We start from the raw sequence: 13391 nt of genomic DNA, 5'->3' as shown, positions 1-13391 counted from the left end.
ATAAACACAAAAATACTGCTCAACAAAGCCTTGTTTAATGTATGAATGAATGAGTGGAGAATATCCCTCACAGGGTTATCACAAGCACTGATAAATATAAAACTAAAATGAAAAGAATCAGAAAGCTATATATAATAGCTTACTTTCATTTTCTTACTCTTCTACAATTAGTTTTTACTAAAAAGAAGAAGTCTTTACAAACAGAGGAAGTCTTCAACTTTCTTATTTCTAGCTTCTCCCCTCTACCCTTAAGGTCTTTTAAATTTGACTAGGTGACAAAATTGAGTACATGCTTTCTTCTTTGACTGTCTCAGCTCTCCATTGCCATATATTTCTTTGAAATCATTTTCTCAAAGATTCACTGTTCATAACAAAATATTCTAAATAAAGCTGAAACATGGTTATTAAACAGATGTTTAGTTCAGTGTCATGATATCTAGCACAAATTTAAGGAAAGCAACGTGTTGATGAGAAAGTTTTGGTATGAAGTATCTTCCAGTAATCACAATTATAGAAGCAAGAATTTCTGGCAGGTAAAACTTCAGATTTGTTTATTGTGGCATTGGTGGATGTAAAAAAAATATTAATAGGCAGAATAAGACAATTAATACCTTGCTTAAAGTAAAAGATTTTTTAGCACCAAATGGAAAAAAATAAAAACAGATTTGGGTTCTGAAAGCTTCTGTATTTATTATAGAGGGAAAACAAAATATTTTACAAGTTATTTGCTAATTTAAAAGACACATCCAAAATTTGATCTCTCCCAGGAACTTGTTCTGTAATATATGTGACTTAGAGATAAGAAATGTTTTAAATGGACTTCTCCATGTTCTCCAAAACAATTTCAACCTAGCTCTGCATTTCGTTATTAAACTCACATCAGGTTTGTGGGTGCTCAGACATGAAAGGAGCAAATTTTCAACAAGGTTGTGACCCTCTGTGGTGGGCTTTTTGAGACAATAACAAGGTTAAGTTCCCAGCTGGTACAGGTCTACTAGTGAACCTCTAAAGTAGGGTCACTGACCTGAGAGAGAGTCTTAATTTTATGTAAGTCAGAAAAAAAGAACACAAGGTGGAAAGTCAGGAGATGGCAAAATCTGGAAAAAGAAATAGGCTCACAGGTGTGGGGCAGGATGGAAACCAGTATCTTGCTGGACTCTTATATAGAAAAGGGAGAAAGCAATAAGCAACAGAAGAGCCTTAATGATCTGAATCAGGCCATAGATGCCTGAGGCTGGGCCTATTTCAGGCCAATAATGAGCTTTTGGACTTGTGGAGTCATTTACTTGGCACAGCAGCCTGGAGCCCAAGGGCGCTGTTCATTAGGAAGCGGGAACTTTACCTCAGGATTGTTTGTGTTGGTCTTTCTTGCCAGAGTGAATTGTTCATTAGCATCTGAGAGAAAACCACCCTCTCCCTCTCTAGATAAATGGTTTAAAATAAAACGTTGATTGGGGTTGGGGTGGACAAAGAGAAAAGATTGTTAAAGCCTTTTGATGATAGTTGAGGGACAAATAAATCTGTGCAATATATATCAATTATAATCAGTGGGAGACTAACCTGATTTATCATTAAAATGGCAAATTAATTTGGTCCTATGTCTGGTCTAGTTCTTTGGGTTGACTTAACGATGTAATTGGCTAAACCAAGTGGTAATCCACTTGCTAATGAAAACTATCGACTATTAGTCTTATTGTATAGTCATGACACCTAACCATCATCATCAACCAGCCCAAGGCTTTTCTTGCATTATGGAAACGTCCACATGAGGAGCAAATAAAGGATAAAGGGTTCTGGAATTTGAAATTCCGAAGGCCTGGTGGATTTTTGAGCTGTGTAAGTGTTTTTACCTTGTCCTGGGTAATGTAGAGAGATCTCTTGCTTTTTATGGGGTCATTCAGGTTTAATAGCATTTAGGAATGATTTGAAAACTTTGTCAGTAAAGGTATGAAAATGTTAACATGATTCTTTGTTTCTCCTTTTACTTAGAAATTCTTCAAAAAGTAATTTAGAGAGTTTGAAATATATGTTGCCTAGAGACTATAAGACAGTTTTAAAAAAATAAAATGAAAAAAGATAACCAAAAATAAGCTTTCTTTCCAGATGGAAATTTTCATAGCTTGGAACGAAGTACACAGAAAAGTTTATATAACTGATTAGTGACAGGAAGGCTCAGAAACAAATCCTGAGCTACGTGACGTTTACTCCCAGTGACATGGGCAATTCAAATTTGACTAACGTTTTCATAAAGTGTAGAAGCAATTGACTGTGGAAAATCAGAAAACCAACTTTGTCCTGGAGGTTCCTTTTAATTGAGGTTAACTGCTATGTTGCCTTAATTACTGAGTATTTCCCTAGTAGTCTAAGTAAATATTCCACAGGCCCTGACTCTGGCAGTATCCACTGAAATGTTGCAAAATTACCAATGACTGAAAGAGGGAACAACACATTAAGAAAGCCCTGTAAAGACTAGATTAGTTCTTGTGAGGACCCGCTATTAATGATTTCTCATTCAATTGCACTGAGTGATTTGAGCAGAACATTTCTTTTTCCCAATATATTTGGACATGGAGACATACAGATGCTTTTACAACCCAACATGGCAAATTAATAACCATTTATAGGCACCCTTTTTCCCTCATCTCCTGGTGTTTTATTGTTCCTTCTTTTTTTTTTAATTAAAAAAAGCTCTCTCATTACCAAATCTGCCAGGACCAAGAATCTTAAACCTTTAACTTTTTCTAGTCCTAACAGCATTTGGAATCACTAAGCAATCAGGAATGTCAATGCAAATGTTCATTGTACCCACCAGCTGCATGAACATATTTTTTAAGAGCATCTTCTGCTCTTGGTTTTGATGTTAATATATTTCCAGTGCCTTGCTTCGAGTGAAAATCCCTATTTCCCTTTGCCCTAGGTTCATATGAATATATTCCAATGAACAATATAGCTATTATAACTCTTGGAAGGTGTGAAATTGTGTGAACATACCCCATAGTAAATTATTTTTTGTCAATTTAGCTATCCTCCGTCTGTTTTACTTGGCTTAAGAGAAACTAAACTAACAGTGCCAAGCTTAGCAATTGGAGCTGACCACCTACAGAATCGGATTAAAGAAATGAGAAAATGATAGGCTTTTTCTCCAAAGTAAGTGTGCCATTTCCCCACAACAGAAAATAATGTTATGAGTCAGCAAAATTTGCTTTATAATTTTGACTTGCAGTTATTTCCAATGACATATTTCCTGGACTGTGTCACTCCTTTCTGATATTTGTGATTTATGACTTTCATTTGGGATTTTCATTATGAAAAACAATATTTAGATCATTTGAAGGTGTTACAGACTGAAGATTCAAATTGATTTCTTTTCACCAGGGGCATTTTCTTGGAACACTAATTTCTCGACTACTTCATGTAGTCTCTGGATAACTGCCATTTATTGATTTCATACCATGTTTTCAAAAACTTTAGTTGTGAATTAATAAGGAATCTCCATGTTCTACTGAACAAGTATGAGTATTTTAGGAATAAGTATTGAGTTGAACAATTGTTCTTTCCTGTGACTGTTGAAATGATGGTATATTTTCTGCTTTCTAGTATTTTAATATAGTGAATTGCATTAATATAATGACATGTAATGTCATTAAAAAATTTTTTTTAATGGTTTCTTCTTGATCACCACACATTATGGTTTTACGAATTGCTGAGTTTAGCTTCCTAATTTAATATTTAGATTTTTGCATCTATGTTTATAATGAAAATAGTTTTTATATTTATTCTTGTATAATTTACACCAGATTTAGATTTCGAAGATTAATCTAGGCCATGCTTTGGAAGGGGATTCATCGATGGTTCAGATGGTAAAGAATCTACCTACAATGCAGACCTGGGCTTGATCCCTGGGTTAGGAAGATCCCCTGGAAAAGGAAATGGAAACTCACTCCAGTATTCTTGCTTGGAGAATTCCCATGAACAGAGGAGCTTGGCGGGCTGCAGTCCATGGGCTGTCACAGAGTCAGACACAACTGAGTAAATTAGCACAGCACACAACTTTGGAAAGGATGGATATCCTTCTTTATTCTTCTCTGAACTACAAATAAGACCAAAATCAGGAAAGTTCAGTGGGACTTGCCAATAAAACAGTCTGAAATCGGTGTTTATTTGTTGTTTCTGTGTGTGTGAAAAGGTATGTATAATGTGGGAGGTGGCAATTTACTATAAATTCAATTCTCTGTTACTGTCTAATTAATTTATGTATATTATATAATAAAATATAGCTAATTATGATTTTCAATTAAGTTATGTGTGTGCGTTTAGATGCTCAGTCATGTCCGACTCTTTGTGACCCTATGGACTACAGCTCCCCAGGGTCCTCTGTCCATGGGGATTCACCAGGAAAGGATATTAGAATCCTTGCCATGCCCTCTCTCCAGGGGATCTTCCCAACCCAGGGATTGAACCCAGGTCTCCCACACTACAGGCAGATTCTTCATCAACTGAGCCACCAGGGAGCCCAAAAGTTATACATTTGCCTAAGTTTGCAAATTTATTGAAATTAGGTTCTTTTTTTCCATAGAATTATCTTTAAATCTAAATATCTACTATATATGAAATTATGCACTTTTATGATATTAGTTTTTCTTCCCTGTGTCTTTTCTCTTTTTTTATATATAATTTTTTCTAGCACTTTGTGTATATTTTAGTGTTTTTCTTTTTTTGGTTTGCTTTTTAACAATCACTTTTTAAAATCAATTACATGTGTTATTTGTACAGTCTATTTCTTTTTCTCTACTACAGCTATAAATTGTCTGCTGCTATCATTATTTTGGCACATATATTACTTCGGGAGTCTTCCCAGGTGGTACAAGTGGTAAAGAACCTGCCTGCCAATGCAGGAGACCTAAGAGATGCAGGTTTGACCCCTGGGTTGGTAAGATCCCCTGGAGGACGGCATGGCAATCCACTTCAGGATTATTGCCTGGAGAATACCATGGACAGAGGAGCCTGGCAGGGTATGGTCCACAGGATCACAAGGAGTTGGACATGACTGAAGCAATTTAGCACAGCACAGCATATATTACTTCAGATTTGGCAAGTGAGATTCTCTTCAAGTTAGTCCCACGTATTTTTGACACGTTCTCCTCATCCTTTTGGCATATCTTTGTTTTCTGGAATAAGTTAGTTCTACAAGGATCTGTAGATCTATTATTCTAAATACAGTGGTGTTCAGTTCAGTTCAGTTCAGTTCAGTCGCTCAGTCGTGTCTGACTCTTTGTGACCCCATAAACCACAGCACGCCAGGCTTCCCTGTCCATCACCAACTCCCAGAGTTCACTCAAACTCATGTCCATCGAGTCGGTGATGCCATCCAGCCATCTCAATCTCTGTCGTCCCCATCTCCTCCCACCCCCAATCCCTCCTAGCATCAGACTCTTTTCCAGTGAGTCAACTCGTCGCATGAGGTGGCCAAAGTATTGGAGTTTCAGCTTTAGCATGAGTCCTTCCAATGAACACCCAGGATTGATCTCCTTTAGAATCGACTGGTTGGATTTCCTTGCAGTCCAAGGGACTCTCAAGAGTCTTCTCCAACACCACAGTTCAAAAGCATCAATTCTTTGACAATCAGCTTTCTTCACAGTCCAACTCTCACATCCATACATGACCACGGGAAAAACCATAGCCTTGACTAGATGGACCTTTGTTGGCAAAGTAATGTCTCTGCTTTTTAATAGGCTGGTAATAACTTTCCTTCCAAGGAGTAAGCGTCTTTTAATTTCATGTCTGCAATCAGTATCCGCAGTGATTTTGGAGCCCAAAAAAACAAAGTCTGACACTGTTTCCACTGTTTCCCCATCTATTTCCCATGAAGTGATGGGACCAGATGCCATGATGTTTGTTTTCTGAATGTTGGGCTTCAAGCCAACCTTTTCACTCTCCTCTTTCACTTTCATCAAGCGGTCTTTGAGTTCCTCTTCACTTTCTGCCATAGGTGAAAATGAAGGTGAAGTCACTCAGTCGTGTCCAACTCTTTGTGATCCCATGGCCATGGGATTTTCCAGGCAGGAATACTGGAGTGGGCTGCCATTTCATTCTCCAGAGAATCTTCCCAACACAGGGATCGAACCCAGGTCTCCCACCCTGCAGGCAGACTCTTTATTGTCTGAGCCACCATATTTCTGCCATAAGGGTGGTGTCATCTGCATATCTGAGGTTATTGATATTTCTCCCAGCAATCTTGATTCCAGCTTGTGCTTCTTCCAGCCCAGCGTTCCTCATGATTAGAGCTGCTACTCTGGGGCAGAGCTAGAGCAAATACATATGTGTATATACACACATATACATAACATATATACATGTTATGTATATGTGTGTGTATATATATATATGATTTACTGAGTATATATATATGATTTATTGTGTATATATTTATTGCTTGCATATAGACATATATAAGAGGGGCCTCCCTGGTGGCTCAATGGTAAAGAATCTGCTTGCCAATTGAAGAGATGCGTGTTCTATCCGTGAGTCAGGAAGATCCTCTGGAGAAGGACCTGGCAACGCACTCCAGTATTCTTGCCTGAAATCCTATGGACAGAGGACCCTGGCAGACTACAGTCCAAGAGGTCACAAAGAGTCTGACGTGACTTAGTGGCTAAACAAGAACAACAAACTATTTATACATGTGATAAAATATATGTATATATGTTTGCAAATATATTTATATATACATATATAAACATCTATATTTATTTCTTTAAATTGTAAACCATATGTTCAAAACAATACTTATAACTCCAATCCAGTAGCACAAATCTCATTCTAGTTTTTTTGTTTTGTTTTTCTGTATTTGTACCTCCTTTCTCTAAAAGTGAGAAACCTATCTCCTACTGTTCTTGATATATATTTACTTACTGAATCAGTCCCCTTGTTTGAAACCAATCTTACATTATTGCTGCTGCACTGTACACGAGCAGAAATTCTGCTCACTCTTCTCGTGTTCTGATATCTTGTTGCAGGGCACATCCACCCTTAGTATTTGGGTGCATTCTCTTCAGTCTCAGAGGCTCCAATCCTCAATGCTGGATCCCTAGTGGGAAAGTACCTTTCTCATCCTGCCCAGGTTCTGAAATCCCACTTGGAGCCACTCGTTTGCACAGACATTTTTCAGCCTCATGACTCCATCTTGGTATGCTCCTCCTATGTACAGGCCCTCCACATCCACTTGGGTTCAACACTGCTTTGGTTCAACACACATGCAGACTCCTCTCAGTCACTTGGGCTCCACCCCTCAGGCTGAACAGACACCCTGCATTGACACTGTCTTTACTATACTTGTGCTCTGATATTTTCCCTTAGGTTTCAGTAGCAACCACAATGTCATCCCTCAGCTCTCCAGTCCCATGTGGACAGACCGCCTCCTAAGTCTGCTCAGCATCTCACATCACGCACCTTCTTGCATGGACATCCCTCCTTATCCTACCCTTGCTAGGTAGCAACATCCTTGAATGTCTTCATCATTGTCTTTGGACTGCAAAGAAGTCACTGTGGCTGCCTCAACTCCTGCACAGACATCTGCCTTCTCTATTTCATTCCATTGCTGTAGACTTATCTTGTTCATCAAAGGAAGGGAAGGGAACTAAAAAAGAAAAGAAGAACACAGTTAACATTTTTAATGACATATATTTAGTAAACTCTAATAACGTGATCACTGACCTAGAGCCAGACATCTTGGAATGTGAAGTCAAGTGGGCCTTAGAAAGCATCACTACAAACAAAGCTAGTGGAGGTGATGGAATTCCAGTTGAGCTATTTCAAATCTTGAAAGATGATGCTGTGAAAGTGCTGCACTCAATATGCCAGCAAATTTGGAATACTCAGCAGTGGCCACAGGACTGGAAAAGGTCAGTCTTCATTCCAATCCCAAAGAAAGGGAATGCCAAAGAATGCTCAAACTACCGCACAATTGCACTCATCTCACACGCTAGTAAAGTCATGCTCAAAATTCTCCAAGCCAGGCTTCAGCAATATGTGAACCGTGAACTCCCAGATGTTCAAGCAGGTTTTAGAAAAGGCAGAGGCACCAGAGATCAAATTGCCAACATCTGCTGGATCACGGAGAAAGCAAGAGAGTTTCAGAAAAACATCTATTTCTGCTTCATTGACTATGCCAAAGCCTTTGACTGTGTGGATCACAATAAACTGTGGAACATTCTGAAAGAGATGGGAATCCCAGACCACCTGACCTGCCTCTTGAGAAACCTGTATGCAGGTCAGGAAGCAACAGTCAGAACTGGACATGGAACAACAGACTGGTTCCAAATAGGAAAAGGAGTGCGTCAAGGTTGTATATTGTCACCTTGCTTATTTAACTTATATGCAGAGTACATCATGAGGAATGCTGGGCTGGAAGAAGCACAAGCTGGAATCAAGATTGCTGGGAGAAATATCATTAACGTCAGATATGCAGATGACACTACCCTTATGGCAGAAAGTGAAGAGGAACTCAAAAGCCTCTTGATGAAAGTGAAAGAGGAGAGTGAAAAGGTTGGCTTGAAGCTCAACATTCAGAAAACAAAGATCATGGCATCTGGTCCCATCACTTCATGGGAACTAGATGGGGAAACAGTGAAAACAGTGTCAGACTTTATTTTTTTGGGCTCCAAAATCACTGCAGATGCTGATTGCAGCCATGAAATTAAAAGACGCTTACTCCTTGGAAGGAAAGTTATGACCAACCTTGATAATATATTAAAAAGCAGAGACATTACTTTGCCAACCAAGGTCTGTTAGTCAAGGCTATGGTTTTTCCCGTGGTCATGTATGGATGTGAGAGTTGGACTTGAAGAAAGCTGATCACCGAAGAATTGATGCTTTTGAACTGTGGTGTTGGAGAAGACTCTTGAGAGTCCCTTGTACCGCAAGGAGATCCAACCAGTCCATTCTAAGGGAGATCGATCCTGGGTGTTCATTGGAGGGACTGATTTTGAAGCTGAAACTGCAATATTTTGGCCACCTCATGCGATGAGTTGACTCACTGGCAAAGACTCTGATGCTGGGAAAGGTTGGGGGCGGGAGGAGAAGGGGACGACGGAGAATGAGATGGCTGGATGGCATCACCGACTCTGTGGGCATGAGTTTGAGTGAGCTCCAGGAGTTGGTGATGGACAGGGAGGCCTGGCGTGCTGTGATTCATGGGGTCGCTAAGAGTCGGACACGACTGAGCGACTGAACTGAACTGAAATGAACTGAACTGAAAGTTAATCTATGTCTTTATATTCCTTCCAAACATTTCTCTTTCTTCAAATACCCCTTCTCTCTTTCATTTGTTATTAGCTTAATTTAATTCCATCTTATTATTAAATCTCATGACAAGCATTCTTTTGTAATTATTATTATTATAATGATTTTTGTAATCAATGTTTATTGAGTTTACATGACAATCCATTTCTTCAGTCATCATTATTTATTCCATCCTCTTCTGAATTCTTAAGTTCTCACTTAATTTTAGTCATTTTAATAAGGTATGTCTATGTGTAAAAAAATTGTCTGCCTTAGTAGATTTCTTATTTCTTAGTTCATGTAGTTACAAACAGTTGGGCATGACTTAGTGACTGAAGAACAATAATTCCTTTATTATGGCTTTATTTTTTTCTTCCTGACATTTATATTTTAGTTTATCTTATAGTGTCAGTCTGTTAATAGTAACTTCCATTAACTTTTGTGAATATAAAAATCTTTTTATTTTCTCTTGAATCTTGAATGATACTTTATCAGTGTATAGATTATTAGGCTGTCAGTTGTGTGGCCCCAGTATATTAAAGATACCATCCTTACCTATTTGTCTGTGCTCTTATTTTTCATGCATTTTCCTGTCAATTATAAATGACATATAAAGGCTGATGAATGATATGTGAGTGTCATCTTTAGCATTCTTGGCTTACACTTTCATAATTATTTTCTTTTTCAGTGGAAATTCTGTTTCCCTTTGTGTTCAAGAGTTCTTTCTCTCTTCCCTTTCAAACTATGACAGGTCATGGGAGTCTTCCATGATCTTGCTTAAGATTATAATAAATGAATGATGTGGGTTAAAGCAATGATTTTTCCTTTATTTACAGTTTAGATGAAACAAGGGAAGATGGGGTAGAAGGATGGATATGCAGTTGTATTAATATAATTTACAGCCCAGCAAGGCAATAGGACATTTGTGGGCTCAGACTAATCTTTATAACTTCTCTAACATCATGTTTTACAGATGATAAATTTTGACCAAAGCCAACTTTGCTACTATAAAAAACAAACAGTCCATGTGTCTCCAAGAATAAGTTACTGGTTCAGTTTGGAATATCATTAAAATGTGTAAGTATATTTAAATAATTATTTTGTAATTTCTTGAATTACACATTCCATAAAGCACATTCCATCTGCTTTAATTGGTAAGCTTTTTTAGCATGTTTAAAATATAGCAAAAATGTGACTAAGGTTTATTATAACTACACTGTACACCTTCTAAGTAATCAAGTACATAATCAGTTCAGTTCAGTTCAGTTGCTCAGTCGTGTCTGACTCTTTGCCACCCCATGAATCACAGCACACCAGGCCTCCCTGTCCATCACCAACTCCTGGAGTTCACTCAAACTCATGTCCATCAAGTCGGTGATGCCATCCAGCCATCTCATTCTCTGTTGTCCCCATCTCCTCCCACCCCCAATCCCTCCTAGCATCAGACTCTTTTCCAGGGAGTCAACTAGTCACATGAGGTGGCCAAAGTATTGGAGTTTCAGCTTTAGCATCAGTCCTTCCAATGAACACCCAGGACTGATCTCCTTTAGGATGGACTGGTTGGATCTCCTTGCAGTCCAAGGGACACTCAAGAGTCTTCTCCAGCACCACAGTTCAAAAGCATCAATTCTTCAGCGATCAGCTTTCTTCACAGTCCAACTCTCACATCCATACATGACCACGGGAAAAACCATAGCCTTGACTAGGCGGACCTTGGTTGGCAATGTCTCTGCTTTTTAATATGCTATCTAGGCTGGTCATAACTTTCCTTCCAAGGAGTAAGCGTCTTTTAATTTCATGGCTGCAATCAACATCTGCAGTGATTTTGGAGCCCCCTAAAAATAAAGTTTGACACTGTTTCCACTGTTTTCCCCATCTATTTCCCATGAAGTGATGGGACCAGATGTCATGATCTTTGTTTTCTGAATGTTGAGCTTCAAGCCAACCTTTTCACTCTCCTCTTTCACTTTCATCAAGAGGCTTTTGAGTTCCTCTTCACTTTCTGCCATAAGGGTGGTGTCATCTGCATATCTGAGGTTATTGATATTTCTCCCGGCAATCTTGATTCCAGCTTGTGCTTCTTCCAGCCCAGCGTTCCTCATGATGTACTCTGCATATATGTTAAATAAGTACATAATAAACATACATAAATATGAATTATATGATCCAGCCATAAGCCAGAGATTCTACTAGAGTTCCTTGAATTTTGTTGAGCTTCTTTGACAAGAAATTGATATTTCAATAATTTTCCCAGAAAAAAACTGCATCAGATTTGGAGCTTACAGTAGCTGTAACTCCCAAATCAAAACTCAGGTCATAATCTCTGATTTAAGAATATCCAGTTGCATGTAGTTTACAGACAAAACTGATCCTGAATCGTCCCAGAAATAGAACTATTAAATTTCCTTTTAAGGTGACAGTATATTGTGCTTTCTGATCTTTCCATGTTTTCTGAAATCAAGCATGTGAGGTTAGTGATATCAATTTAAATTCTTGGCCCTAGGCAAAACAAAGAGAAATAGAAGATATCTTCTTTATGCAAAACACAAAATTGCTGATTTGTATTGGAGAGACACTCTTTTCTTCCCAAGTTTCCTTGCACTCATGTCCCTCATCCATATTCTTTTGCTACTCACTTGGGAGAGATGTCTAGCCCCAAGGATTCTATAATTTTTTTTTCTAAATCCCTTTGCACTACTAGATTCATGCAATTTTAGCGTGAAATAGAACTCAGGGACATAAAGTCCTCTGTGAAATGAAATTTAAATCTATTTCTGGTTATTATGTGGTGACCCTCAACTTAAACATCCCTATTTCCTTCATTTGGTATCACACACACACACACACACACACACACACACACACAGACACATTCACACACAGAGCCTTGTTTAGCATATGCTTATTTTTCAAAGTTAATGAGGTGAGTGTGTGACCTTTTTTTTGAAGAGTATTTGAGGAGAGTTTCTTGAAAGCTTTTAAGATAATTAAGATAGCTCATGGGTGTTGAGAATCACTATTTTTCATATGTATGTGTTCTTACTGAATCAACTTCTCTGGAATGTCGCTTGTTGTGAATTAATGCCATTTTGCACTCTTCTAATGCTTTCAGAATGGTATGGCATTTTACAAAATCAGAATAACTCATCTCAATGTAATAGGTAATGCATTTTATCCATTAAAAAGTGTCTATTAGGTTAAAAGTGATGTTCACTCTAAACAAAGCCTTTAAATTTTTATGGATGCCATTTGTTAAACCTATATCAGAAATGAAAAAGAGCAAAATTTGAAGTTTCCAAACAAAACTTTATTTTATTTAACAAATAATGGGACATTAGCATTACTATTCAAGAGACTTATTCTTGAAGGCTATTATCATTAAAAGATATACTAAATTTCATGAGTTTCAATTTAGGAGGGAAAAAGCTCTACTTTTCATGTAAATATCTTGATACTCATTAGGAATAATCATTGAAATGATTTCTTAAATTGAAGGATTGTGTTACAGTTAATGAAGCTTGTGTTCAACAGTGCATCATTAAAGGCAAATGTTCTCATATAAAATTTCCTAGGTTATTAAAATACATAGCCTTAGTTGTATTGTTGCAGATGTCTGCTGCAAAGTGTAACCTGGTTCCATCTATGGCCATAGCACAATGTGGAGGATTTATATCAAATTATGCTAGTGCAGGTTCTAAAAGATAGTGGAAAGTTCCTTTGGGGGATCTCAGTAAATTGAGACTGAGTTCAATGTGTGAGTTGGGCAGTCTATAGATCCTTTTTTCATATACATAAAATATGCCTTGATTCTGCTACAGAGCACCATGGCTTTTTTTTTTTTTCTGTGCAGTGTGTGAATTTCTATGCCTGTGTGGGTCATCTCTTTCATGATCAGTTTTGTACTCATGGCTGATCTTCTCTGCTAAAGAAAGGAAGGCACTATCTCTGCTGCAGTGAAGCTCACAGGCTTTCTGTAATTTAACTCCAGGATCCTGACAGCAGTTCTGTTGCTTATTACCTTGTGATCCTGGACAAATTTCCTAAATTCTCTAAGCCTCATTTTCCTCATATGTAAAAAAAATAGGGTATCCTCAGTTTTCCTGGGGCTGAGG

The sequence above is a fragment of the Moschus berezovskii genome, chromosome 2, assembly GCF_049115385.1.
Source record: "Moschus berezovskii isolate FMDL1 chromosome 2, NW_MosBer_1.0, whole genome shotgun sequence".
Classification (NCBI taxonomy): domain Eukaryota; kingdom Metazoa; phylum Chordata; class Mammalia; order Artiodactyla; family Moschidae; genus Moschus; species Moschus berezovskii.
The sequence above is the reverse complement of the archived record's forward strand: the minus strand, read 5'-3'. Positions refer to the sequence as shown.